Genomic DNA, 13845 nt, shown 5'->3' on the forward strand with positions numbered 1-13845 from the left:
GCCTGACTAGCACGCTTTGATGCACATGGCCAAGGCCTGATTAGCATGATTTAGTGCACATGGAAGAGGCCTGATTAGAACGCCTTAGTGCACATGGTGAGGCCCGAATAGCGTGCCTTAGTGCGCATGGAAAAGACCTGATTAGCATGCCTTGCTTCACATGAAGGCCTGACTAGCACACCTTGGTGCACATGGCGGTGCCCTGATTAGTACACCTTGGAGCACATGGAGGCCTGATTAGCGTGCCGTTTAGGAACATGGTGGGGGCCTGATTAGCGTGCCTTAGTGCACATGGTGAGGCCTAATTAGCATGCCTTAGTGTGCATAGAGTAGATCTGATTAGCATGCCTTACTTCACATGAAGGGCTGACTAGCACGCCTTGCTGCACATAGGGGAGACCTGATTAGCATGCCTTAGTGCACATGGAAGAGGCCTGATTAGATTTAATTAGTGCACATGGTGGAGGCCTGATTAGCATGCCTTACTGCACACGGTGGAGGACTAATTAGCATGCCTTAGTGCACATGGCAGAGGCCTGATTAGCACACCTTAGTGCACCTGGCTGAGGCCCGATTAGCAAGCAATAGTGCACATGGCAGAGTCCGGACTACCATGCCTTAGTGCCCATGGCGAAGGCCTGATTACCACACATTAGTGCAAATGGCAGTGGCCTGATTAGCTCACTTGAATGCACACAACAGAGGCCTAATTACCATACCTTAGTGCACATGGCGGAGGTCTGACTACCATGCCTTAGTGTATATGGTAGAGGCCTGATTAGCACCCCTCAGTGTACATGGTGGGGCCTGATTAGCACGCCTTAGTGCAATTTTGGGGGCCTGATTACCATACCTTAGTGCACATGGTGGAGGCCTGGTTAGCACACCTTAGTGCACATGGCAGAGGCCTGATTAGCATACCTTAGTGCACACTGAGATCTGATTAGCACACCTTAGTGCACACGATGAGGCCGGATTAGCATGCCTTAGTGCACACTGTGAGATCTGATTAGCATGTTTTAGTGCACATGGTGAATTCTGATTAGCATGCCCTGGTGCTCATGGTGGAGGCCTGATTAGCACACCTTAGTGCACAAGGAGGAGGCCTGATTAGCATGACATAAGATGTATGGCGGAGGCCTGATTGGCATGCCTTAGTGCACATCGCGGAGGCCGGATTAGCATGCCTTAGTACACATGGTGGAGGCCGGATTAGCATGCCTTAGTGCACATGGTGATGCCTCACTAGCATGCCTTAGTGCACCTGGCGGAGGCCTCATTAGTACGCCTTAGTGCACATGGCAGGGGCTTGATTAGCGCACCTTAGTGCACATGGCAGGGGTCTGATTAACATGTCTTAGTGCACATGGCAGGGGCCAGATTAGCATTTTAGTGCACATGATGAGGTCTGATTAGCATGCCTTAGCGCACATGGCAGGGGCTGATTAGCACATCTTAACACACATGAAAGCCTAATTAGCACGTCTTAGTGCACGAGGGCTTGATTAGCCTGCCTTAATGCACATGGTGGAAGGCTGGTTAGCGTGCCTTGGTGCACAACTTGAGGCCTGACTACCATGCCTTAGTGCACATTGCAGAGGCCTGATTAGCAAGCCATAACATGTATGGCGGAGGCTTGATTAGCATGCATTAGAGCACATGGTGAGATCTGATTAGCACACCTTAGTGTACATGGTGGAGGGCTGAATACCATGCCTTAGTGCACATGGTGGGGCCCGATTTGCATGCCTTACTGTACATGGCGGAGGCCTGATTAGCAAGCCTTAGTGCACATGGAAGAGGCCTGATTAGCATGACTTAGTGCACATGGCAGAGGCCTGATTAGCGTGCAACGGTGCGCATGGCAGAGGCCTGATTAGCACGCAACAGTGCACATGGCAGAGGCCTCATTCGCACGCCTTAGTGCACATGGCAGAGGCCTGATTAGCAAGCCATAACACGTATGGCGGAGGCTTGATTAGCATGCATTAGAGAAAATGGTGAGATCTGATTAGCACACCTTAGTGTACATGGTGGAGGGCTGATTACCATGCCTTAGTGCACATGGTGGGGCCCGATGTGCATGCCTTACTGTACATGGTGGAGGCCTGATTAGCAAGCCTTAGTGCACATGGAAGAGGCCTGATTAGCATGACTTAGTGCACATGGCAGAGGCCTGATTAGCACGCAACAGTGCGCATGGCAGAGGCTCGATTAGCACACAACAGTGCACATGGCAGAGGCCTCATTCGCACGCCTTAGTGCACATGGCAGAGGCCTGATTAGCACATCTTAGTGAACATGGCAGAGGCATGATTAGCACGCCTTAGTGCACATGGCAGCGGCCTGATTAGCACGCCTTAGTGCACATGGCAGGAGCCTGATTAGTGTGCCTTACTGGAAATGGTGTGGACTGAATAGCATGCCTTTGGGCACGTAGACGGGGCCTTAGTGCACATGACCGAGGCCTGAATAGCACGCCTTAGGGCACATGGCAGAGGCCTGATTAGCAAGCCTTCGAGCACACTGTAAGGCCTGATTAGCATGAATTAATGCACATGGTGAGATGTGATTAGCAAGCCTTAGTGCACATCGAAGAGGCATGATTAACACGCTTTAGTACACATGGCAGAGGCCTGATTAGCAAGCCTTACTGCACATGGAAGAGGCTTGATAAGCATGCCTTAGTGCACATGGTGAAATGTGATTAGCATGCCTTAGTGCACATGGAAGAGGCTTCATTAGCATGCCTTAGTGCTCACGACGGAGGCCAGATTAGCACACTTTACTGCACATGGTGAGGCCTGATTAGCGTGAATTAATGCACATGGTGAGATGTGATTGGCAAGCCTTCGTGCACATCGAAGAGGCATGATTAACACGCTTTAGTACACATGGCAGAGGCCTGATTAGCAAGCCTTACTGCACATGGAAGAGGCTTGATAAGCATGCCTTAGTGCACATGGTGAAATGTGATTAGCATGCCTTAGTGCACATGGAAGAGGCTTCATTAGCATGCCTTAGTGCTCACGACGGAGGCCAGATTAGCACACTTTACTGCACATGGTGAGGCCTGATTAGCGTGCCTTAGTGCAGATGGTGAGTCCTAATTAGCATGCCTTACTTCACATGAAGGTCTGACTAGCACGCCTTGATGCACATGGCCAAGGCCTGATTAGCATGCCTTAGTGCACATGGAAGAGGTCTGATTAGCACATAATAGTGCACATGGTAGAGGCCTGATTAGCATGCTTTAGTGCACATGGCAGAGGCCTGATGAGCACGCAACAGTGTGCATGGCAGAGGCCTGATTAGCATACCTTACTTCATATGGCGAGGACTGAATAGCATGCCTTAGAGCACAAAGAAGAGGCCTTAGGGCACATGGTGAGATGTGATCAGCAAGCCTTACTGCACATGGAAGAGGCATGATTAGCATGCCTTAGTGCACATGGATGAGACCTGGTTAGCAAGCCTTAGTGCACATGGACGAGACCTGATTAGCAACCCTTAATGCATATGGCAGGGCCCTGATTAGCACGCCTTAGTGCACATGGCAGGGCCTGATTAGAACACCTTAATGCACATGGCGGAGCCCTGATTAGCAAGCGTTAGTGCACATTGCAGAGGCCTGATTAGCACGCCTTAGTGCACATGGCAGCGGCCTGATTAGCACGCCTTAGTGCACATGGCAGCGGCCTGATTAGCACGCCTTAGTGCACATGGCAGCGGCCTGATTAGCACGCCTTAGTGCACATGGCAGGAGCCTGATCAGGATGCCTTACTGCACATGCTGAGGCCTCAATAGCATGCCGTAGTGTACTTAGATGAGGCCTTATAAGCATGCCTTAGTGCACATGACAGAGGCCTGATTAGTGTGCCTTACTGGAAATGGTGTGGACTGAATAGCATGCCTTTGGGCACGTAGACGGGCCTTAGTGCACATGACAGAGGCCTGAATAGCACGCCATACGGCACATGGCAGAGGCCTGATTAACAAGCCTTAGAGCACACTGTAAGGCCTGATTAGCATGAATTAATGCACATGGTGAGATGTGATTAGCAAGCCTTACTGCACATCGAAGAGGCATGATTAGCACGCTTTAGTACACATGGCAGAGGCCTGATTAGCAAGCCTTACTGCACATGGAAGAGGCTTCATTAGCATGCCTTAGTGCTCACGGCGGAGGCCAGATTAGCACACTTTACTGCACATGGTGAGGCGTGATTAGCGTGCCTTAGTGTAGATGGTGAGTCCTAATTAGCATGCCTTACTTCACATGAAGGTCTGACTAGCACGCCTTGATGCGCATGGCAGAGGCCTGATTAGCATGCCTTAGTGCAAATGGCAGAGGCCTGATTAGCACACCTTAGTGCACATGGCAGAGGCCTGATTAGCATGCCTTAGTGCACACTGTGAGATCTGATTAGCATGTTTTAGTGCACATGGTGAGGTCTGATTAGCATGCCCTGGTGCACATGGCGGAGGCCTGATTAGCACACCTTAGTGCACATGGTGGAGGCCTGATTAGCATGCCCTGGTGCACATGGTGGAGGCCTGATTAGCACACCTTAGTGCACAAGGAGGAGGCCTGATTAGCATGCCATAAGATGTATGGCGGAGGCCTGATTAGCATGCCTTAGTGCAAATGGCAGAGGCCTGATTAGCACACCTTAGTGCACATGGCAGAGGCCTGATTAGCACGTCTTAATGCACATGGCGGAGCCCTGATTAGCAAGCGTTAGTGCACATGGCAGAGGCCTGATTAGCATGCCTTAGTGCACATGGCAGAGGCCTGATTAGCACGCCTTAGTGCACATGGCAGAGGCCTGATTAGCACGCCTTAGTGCACATGGCAGAGGCCTGATTAGCACGCCTCAGTGCACATGGCAGAGGCCTGATTAGCACGCCTCAGTGCACATGGCAGGAGCCTGATTAGGATGTCTTACTGCACATGCTGAGGCCTTATAAGCATGCCTTAGTGCACATGACAGAGGCCTGATTAGTGTGCCTTACTGGAAATGGTGTGGACTGAATAGCATGCCTTTGGGCACGTAGACGGGGCCTTAGTGCACACGACCGAGGCCTGAATAGCACGCCTTAGGGCACATGGCAGAGGCCTGATTAGCAAGCCTTAGAGAACACTGTAAGGCCTGATTAGTATGAATTAATGCACATGGTGAGATGTGATTAGCAAGCCTTACTGCACATCGAACAGGCATGATTAGCACGCTTTAGTACACATGGCAGAGGGCTGATAAGCAAGCCTTACTGCACATGGAAGAGGCTTGATAAGCATGCCTTAGTGCACATGGTGAAATGTGATTAGCATGCCTTAGTGCACATGAAAGAGGCTTCATTAGCATGCCTTAGTGCTCACGGCGGAGGCCAGATTAGCACACTTTACTGCACATGGTGAGGCGTGATTAGCGTGCCTTAGTGTAGATGGTGAGTCCTAATTAGCATGCCTTACTTCACATGAAGGTCTGACTAGCACGCCTTGATGCGCATGGCCAAGGCCTGATTAGCATGCCTTAGTGCACATGGAAGAGGTCTGATTAGCACACAATAGTGCACATGGTAGAGGCCTGATTAGCATGCTTTAGTGCACATGGCAGAGGTCTGATGAGCACACAACAGTACGCATGGCAGAGGCCTGATGAGCACGCAACAGTGCGCATGGCAGAGGCCTGATGAGCACGCAACAGTGCGCATGGCAGAGGCCTGATTAGCACACAACAGTGCGCATGGCAGAGGCCTGATTAGAATGCCTTACTTCATATGTTGAGGACTGAATAGCATGCCTTTGCGCACACAGAAGAGGCCTTAGGGCACATGGTGAGATGTGATCAGCAAGCCTTAGTGCACATGGAAGAAGCGTGATTAGCATGCCTTAGTGCACGTAGATGAGACCTGGTTAGTACGCCTTAGTGCACATGGACGAGACCTGATTAGCAACCCTTAATGCACATGGCAGAGCCCTGATTAGCACGCCTTAGTGCACATGGCAGGGGCCTGATTAGGATGACTTACTGCACATGCTGAGGCCTCAATAGCATGCTTTAGTGCACGTAGAAGAGGCCTTTTAAGCACATCTTCGTGCACATGACAGAGGCCTGATTAGTGTGCCTTACTGGAACTAGTGTGGACTGAATAGCATGCCTTTGTGCACGTAGAAGAGGCCTTAGTGCACATGACAGAGGCCTAATTAGTGTACCTTAGTGCACATGGAGTAGACCTGATTAGCATGCCTTACTACACATAAAGGCCTGTCTAGCATGCCTTGGTGCACATGGTCGAGGCCTGATTAGCATGACTTAGTGCTCATGGAAGAGGCCCGATTAGCACGCAATGGTGCACATGGCAGAGGCCTGATTAGCACACAATAGTGCAGAGGTCTGATTGACACACAATAGTGCACATGGCAGAGGCCTGATTAGCATGCCTTAGTACATATGGAGGATGCCTGATTAGGACGCCTGATTAGCACGCCTTATTCTGCATGATGAAGGCCTGATTAGCATGCCTTAGTGCACATCTGGAGGTCTGATTACCATGCCATAGTGCACATGGCAGAGGCCTGATTAGCACTCCTTAGTGTACATGGTGAGGCCCGAATAGCGTGCCTTAGTGCGCATGGATAAGACCTGATTAGCATGCCTTGCTTCACATGAAGGCCTGACTAGCACACCTTGGTGCACATGGCGGTGCCCTGATTAGTACACCTTGGTGCACATGGAGGCCTGATTACCGTGCTGTTTAGGAACATGGTGGGGGCCTGATTAGCATGCCTTAGTGCACATGGTGAGGCCTAATTAGCATGCCTTAGTGTGCATGGAGTAGATCTGATTAGCATGCCTTACTTCGCATGAAGGGCTGACTAGCACGCCTTGCTGCACATAGGGGAGACCGGATTAGCATGCTTTAGTGCACATGGAAGAGGCCTGATTAGATTTAATTAGTGCAGATGGCGGAGGCCTGATTAGAATGCCTTACTACACACGGTGGAGGCCGAATTAGCATGCCTTAGTGCACATGGCAGAGGCCTGATTAGCACACCTTAGTGCACCTGGCCGAGGCCTGATTAGCAAACAATAGTGCACATGGCAGAGTCCGGACTACCATGCCTTAGTGCCCATGGCGAAGGCCTGATTACCACACATTAGTGCAGATGGCAGTGGCCTGATTAGCTCACTTGAATGCACACAAGAGAGGCCTAATTACCATACCTTAGTGCACATGGCGGAGGTCTGACTACCATGCCTTAGTGTATATGGTAGAGGCCTGATTAGCACCCCTTAGTGTACATGGTGGGGGCCTGATTAGCACACCTTAGTGCACAAGGCGGAGGCCTGATAAGCATGCCATAAGATGTATGGCGGAGGCCTGATTGGCATGCCTTAGTGCACATCGCGGAGGCCAGATTAGCATGCTTTAGTACACATGGTGGAGGCTGGATTAGCATGCCTTAGTCCACATGGTGATGCGTGACTAGCATGCCTTAGTGCACCTGGCGGAGGCCTCATTAGTACGCCTTAGTGCACATGGCAGGGGCCTGATTAGCGCACCTTAGTGCACATGGCAGGGGCCTGATTAGCATGCCTTAGTGCACATGGCAGGGGCCTGATTAGCATTTTAGTGCACATGATGAGGTCTGATTAGCATGCCTTAGCGCACATGGCAGGGGCTGATTAGCACATCTTAACACACATGAAAGCCTAATTAGCACGTCTTAGTGCACGAGGGCCTGATTAGCATGCCTTAGTGCACATGGTGGAAGGCTGGTTAGCGCGCCTTGGTGCACAACTTGAGGCCTGACTACCATGCCTTAGTGCACATTGCAGAGGCCTGATCAGCAAGCCATAACACGTATGGCGGAGGCTTGATTAGCATGCATTAGAGCACATGTGAGATCTGATTAGCACACCTTAGTGTACATGGTGGAGGGCTGATTACCATGCCTTAGTGCACATGGTGGGGCCCGATTTGCATGCCTTACTGTACATGGCGGAGGCCTGATTAGCAAGCCTTAGTGCACATGGAAGAGGCCTGATTAGCATGTCTTAGTGCACCTGGCGGAGGCCAGGTTAGCATAGTTTAGTGCATACGGTGGAGGCCTGATTAGAATGCCTTACTGCACAATGCTCAGTCTTGATTAGCATGCCTTACTGCACACGGTGGAGGCCTAATTAGCATGCCTTAGTGCACATGGCAGAGGTCTGATTAGCACACCTTAGTGCACCTGGCCGAGGCCTGATTAGCAAGCAATAGTGCACATGGCAGAGTCCGGACTACCATGCCTTAGTGCCCATGGCGAAGGCCTGATTACCCACATTAGTGCAGATGGCAGAGGCCTGATTAGTTCACTTGAATGCACACAACAGAGGCCTAATTGCCATACCTTATTGAACATGGCGGAGGCCTGACTATCATGCCTTAGTGTATATGGTAGAGGCCTGATTAGCACCCCTTAGTGTACATGGCGGGGGCCAGATTAGCACGCCTTAGTGCAAATTTGGGGGCCTGATTACCATACCTTAGTGCACATGGTGGAGGCCTGGTTAGCACACCTTAGTGCACATGGCAGAGGCCTGATTGGCATACCTTAGTGCACACTGTGAGATCTGATTAGCACACCTTAGTGCACACGGTGAGGCCGGATTAGCATGCCTTAGTGCACACTGTGAGATCTGATTAGCATGTTTTAGTGCACATGGTGAGGTCTGATTAGCATGCCTTAGTGCACACTGTGAGATCTGATTAGCATGTTTTAGTGCACATGGTGGAGGACTGATTAGCACACCTTAGTGCACATGGTGGAGGACTGATTAGCACGCCTTAGTGCACATGGTGGAGGACTGATTAGCACGCCTTAATGCACATGGTGGAGGACTGATTAGCACGCCTTAGTGCACATGGATGCCCAATGGGTAAACCTTAGTGCACATGGATGCTTGATTAGTAAACCTTAGTGTACACGGCAGAAGCCTGAATATGTAGCTTAGGGCCAGATGTACCAAAGGATTTTACCCATTCTGTGCCTATGGGAAAAAACTTTCGTACATATGGCCCTTAGTGCAAACAACAGAGGCCTGGTTAGCACGCCTTGGACACTGTAGCGTTCGAAACCATCAGCTGTCCCGCACAAACAAAAATGTAGGGGACACTACAAATGTGCATTTCCCTACAGCTAAACATTTTTAGGTCTATACTAGGCAGCGGGCATGCGCTGTCTCTCGACATGCTGTGATGTACTTCTGTGGGCTTTCACCATGCCCATCACACGCCCACTTCATTCATTCCTTGGCCTGCTTTTCAAAATTCCTTTGGTTTGTTAGGTAAATGCTTCAGGTTTGTCCCACCTTGAAGCCTTTTTGTTCCCTCCCTGGGGACCTTGTTACATGGATTAATGCACGATCGACCATATAACTTAGCGTGAGCGCACTATTTTTTCTTTTTCCCCTCCACTTCACACTCGTGGCGGTATGTTGTTTCTTCCTCTGGGATCTCGCTGTTTCTTAGCGACAAAGGCTGCAAACTGGACGGGGATAATTTTTTCATTCATTTTCATAACAGGAACTCGAGGGAAGATTGGAGTGCTTTACATGAGCACAGGTTATATCTGCTCCCCCACTCCTAAATTCTTCCCAAGTTTAGCAATAGAAAAATATACAAACTGGTGCCTTTTAAACAGAAAAAAAAACACAAGAGAAACCCCCAACAGGTCTCTCGCTCACCACATCAGAGCGGAGAGTTGATACTACAATATTCACTGCACTCGGGAAACTCGCCCCATAATGCTTTGAGGGACATTCCTTTGACAACACATTTTGGCCCATAACTCAGCCAGTGGTGGTCCTAGGACCAAGGGACCACCACCAAAACTTTCAGCACGACGTGCTTTTTATGTCCAACTCATCTTCCGGGGCTTCCACAACAGGTTGGGGGGGCGGGGGCAAAATCATAACCCCTCCCACCATTCCATGTCTTTTTAAGCTCTCTCATGGCTAGAGCTTTCGCTTTACAGCTTGGAATAGTTTTCGTTTTAAGGGCTTTGTTTGTAATAATACTCCAGCAGGCCTGGATTGAAAATGTTTTGCACTAATTCATAATGCACTATGCCCTCTAGGGGCTGAATATGTGGTTACACTCTACTGCTCTCTGCCCTTCTCTTTTCATGTGCTTATGCTTTCTAGGGGCTGACTATTTGGTTACATAACCATATTTTGGTCAAATAGTATTTTTTTTTTTTTGTGGTGCCCTCTAGTTTCTTCTGCCTCTCTGAGTTTTTGCACTTGTGATGGTTCTTTTTAACTGGTTAAATTTGCTACCAGAATATTCATTGCACTTGGGAAAACTTACCCCGTAATGCTTTGTTGGCCATTTCTTTTACAACACACTTTTGCCCAGAACTCAGCCTGAGGTGGCCCTAGGACAATGGGACCACCACCAAAACATCCAGCATAACATGCTCTTTCTGCCCAGCTCATCTTCTGGGTACCCACCCTAGGTCTGAGTGGGACCACAGAATCAAAACATCTCCAACCATTCGATGTCTTTTTAAGCTCTCTCATGGTTGGACCTTTTGCTTTAGCCTGGTTTGTAATATACTGGCAGACCTGCTAGGCATAAAAATGTGTAATGTACTATACCCTCTAGGGTTTGAATATATGGTTACACTACAAAGTTATCTGCCCTTTTCTTTTTATGTGCTTATTCTCTCTAGGGGCAGACTATGCTTCTTCCAATTGCTATGTTTTAAACAGCAGAACTCAACTGGGAGATTGGAGTGCATTACATGAGCACCAGTTAAGTTTACTACTACAATATTCACTGCACTCGCAAAACTCATCCCATAATGCTTTGCAGGGCATTCTTTTTGGAACACATTTTTGCCCACAACTCAGCCTGTGGTGGTCCTATGACAATGGGACCACCACCGAAACGTTCTGCACAGTATGCCGTTTTTGGCAATCTCATCTTCTGGGTTCCCACACTAGGTTGGGGGAGACCCCAAAATCATAATCTCTCCCATTTTGTGGTGCCCTCGAGGGGTTGTTCTGACCATTACAGTCTAACGCCAAGTGTATGAAGGAATGCACAAACACAGTTTATTTGTGAGAAAGGTTTAATGTGCTGCATGGCTAAATACTTATAAGGTCCCAAAGGCGAGACATATTGGCTATGCCAATGCTTCTTATTTAAGTGAGATTATAGCCACCTTTGCCAGCTTTCTTACTTTCACTCATCCATAAAAATGGCAAAACACCTGCTTCCAAAACTGGGCACATAGTATAGATGTGTTCTCCAGAAGTAATCACTGTGCTACAGATGTGCTCTCCAGAACTGGACACGGTGCTTCAGATGTGCTCTCCAGAACTGGACACTAGTTGTGTCTTGAACTGGGCACAGTACTACGGATGCGCTCTCTCAAACCAGGCACAGTACTATAGATGTACTCTCCAGACCTGTGCACAGTACTACAGATGTGCTCTCCATACATGGGCACAGTACTACAGAGGTGTTTTTTTCTCGATCTGAGTACCGTACTACAGATGTACTCTCTAGACCTGGGCACAGGATTACAGATGTGCTGTCTAGACCTGGGTGCAGTGCTACGTATGTGCTCTATAGAACCAGGCACCGTACTACAGATGTGCTGTCCAGACCTGTGCACAGTACCAAAGATGTGCTCACAGAACTGAGCACCATACTGCAGATGTGCTCTCCGTAACTGGGCACAGAACTACAGATGTGCTCTCTAGACCTGGGTGCACTGCTACAGATGTGCTCTCTAGGACTGGGCACAGATGTGCTCTCCAGAACTGAGCACCATACTACAGATGGGCTCTCTAGACCTGGGTGCATTATTACAGATGGGCTCTCCAGACCTGGGCCCGGTACTACAGATATGGTCTTCAAAACGTGTCACATTACTAAGGAGTGTTCCCAGCAGAACTGGATGCAAAACTACACATGTGCCCTCCAAAACTGTTTACAACACCACAGGCGTCCATTACAGAACGGGGCACAATACTACTAGTGTGGCCTATGGAACTGGGTGCACAGATCGAAAATGAAATACATGAACATTACAGCGCCCTGCAGAACGTGGTGAAATACAGACGTGTCTGTTGAAACAGAGTGCAAGAGTTGAGCTGTGCACCGCATTACGAGGTGGAGTATTCCAGAACTAGCCACACTATTATAGCTGTGTCCAGTGCCCTTTAAAATTGGGCACAATTCTACAGATGCGTGCTACAGACCTGTAAAGAAAAAAGGCCCTCAAGCACTGGGCACAATATTGCATATGTCATCTTGAAATCTGGGCAGAACACTGCAGCTGTACACTCCAGAACTCAGCACGATGCTACAGATGTGCCGTACAGCAGTAGGCGCAATGCTGCAGCTGTGCCGACCAGATCTAAGCACAATACTAGACAAAATGGGCACAATTCTCTACGGCCCTGATTACAAGTTGCACAGTACTGAAGTAACAGTAAAATCACATGCAGTTCTACCATTGTTGGGCAGTAATTCTGCACCATCACCATGCAATTACGAGTAAAACCCCATGGAATTGGGAATGACCTCATGGGACCGATTTTTATGGTCATAAAACAACCTGGACCCTACGTGTGGTGGAAGCTTGTGGAAGAGGTGGGGGAAGAAGAAGAAAGAAATGGAAACGAAATGGAAAGTATTTGTTCCTTGCACCTCCATCAGTACAATACAGACTTTTGGAAATGGTGCTTCCTGCAGGGTTATCCTGTTGGAAGGTGGGTCATTAGCTGTGAAGCCTGTACAAGTAATGGGTCCGCACACAACCAATACTAGGAACCAAACACCCACTGTAATGCTTGACTCTCATAGGGTAGCGTTGCAAAGCAGTCCAAGCATACTCAAGGTAGGTGGTGTGGACTAGAAATCCCAAGTCACAAGCACACAAGCATGACACTCAATAAATTATTGTAATAATTTTTTTGTCCCACCCAGCCTAGGGTGGGGACACAAACTGTGTGCTGGGGGGAGGCTGCGCTGATCCTGCAGATCCCCCTGCCCCTAGGCGCCTGGATGGTGGAAGCCCCAACTTCCTGGGGCCACCAAGAGCTGGGCGCCAAGCTGAGAAAGATTTGGGCCTCGCAAGGCCTTGTGTGGTATATGCGTGATTACTGAGCGCTGCAGCTGGGGGGTGCACGGTCCCATCCAGACACCCCCACGTCAGTTAAGGTTTCCCTCGCTGGGGGGTGGTGCAGGGAGCCCACCCCTGGCCACCGGCTCCCTGCACGGTCAGGTCAGCACCTCCAGGTGCTGCCGTGGGAGCCGACCCTTCATTTGGTGTCTGCCCGTTCCTGTGGGCAGATGTGAGTACTACCCCCCCTTCCTCTCCACATCATCAGGGGGCCCCTCCTCTCAGTTCTGGGGAGCACGACGGCACTCCTTCCCTTCCACCTCTTCACGGGCCCCCGGATGAGGTCCGGGGGCTCCTCTGGCCCTTTTTTACGGGTGCAGTGTATGTGAAAGGTAGGACATGTACTTTTATGCTTTGCATGTCCTAGAAGTGACAAACAGCCTATTTCATTTTTTACTACTGTAAGGGCTGCTCCTCTCATAGGTTAGTATTGGGAATTTCCTAACATATTTTTAAGTGGTAATTTCTGATCTGAAAGGAGTAGTGTGAGCATGTTTGGAATGGTAGTGAGAAATCCTGCTTACTGGTGTAGTTGAGTTTTACGTTACTATTTTAGAAATGCCACTTTTAAAAGTTGCCAATTGTCTGTGCTCATAACTCTAGTGTTTTTCAGCCCGACTCCAATCCACGTATAGGGCAGAGTGACAGTTGC

This window comes from Pleurodeles waltl, chromosome 5 (genome assembly GCF_031143425.1).
Source record: "Pleurodeles waltl isolate 20211129_DDA chromosome 5, aPleWal1.hap1.20221129, whole genome shotgun sequence".
Taxonomy (NCBI): Eukaryota; Metazoa; Chordata; class Amphibia; order Caudata; family Salamandridae; genus Pleurodeles; species Pleurodeles waltl.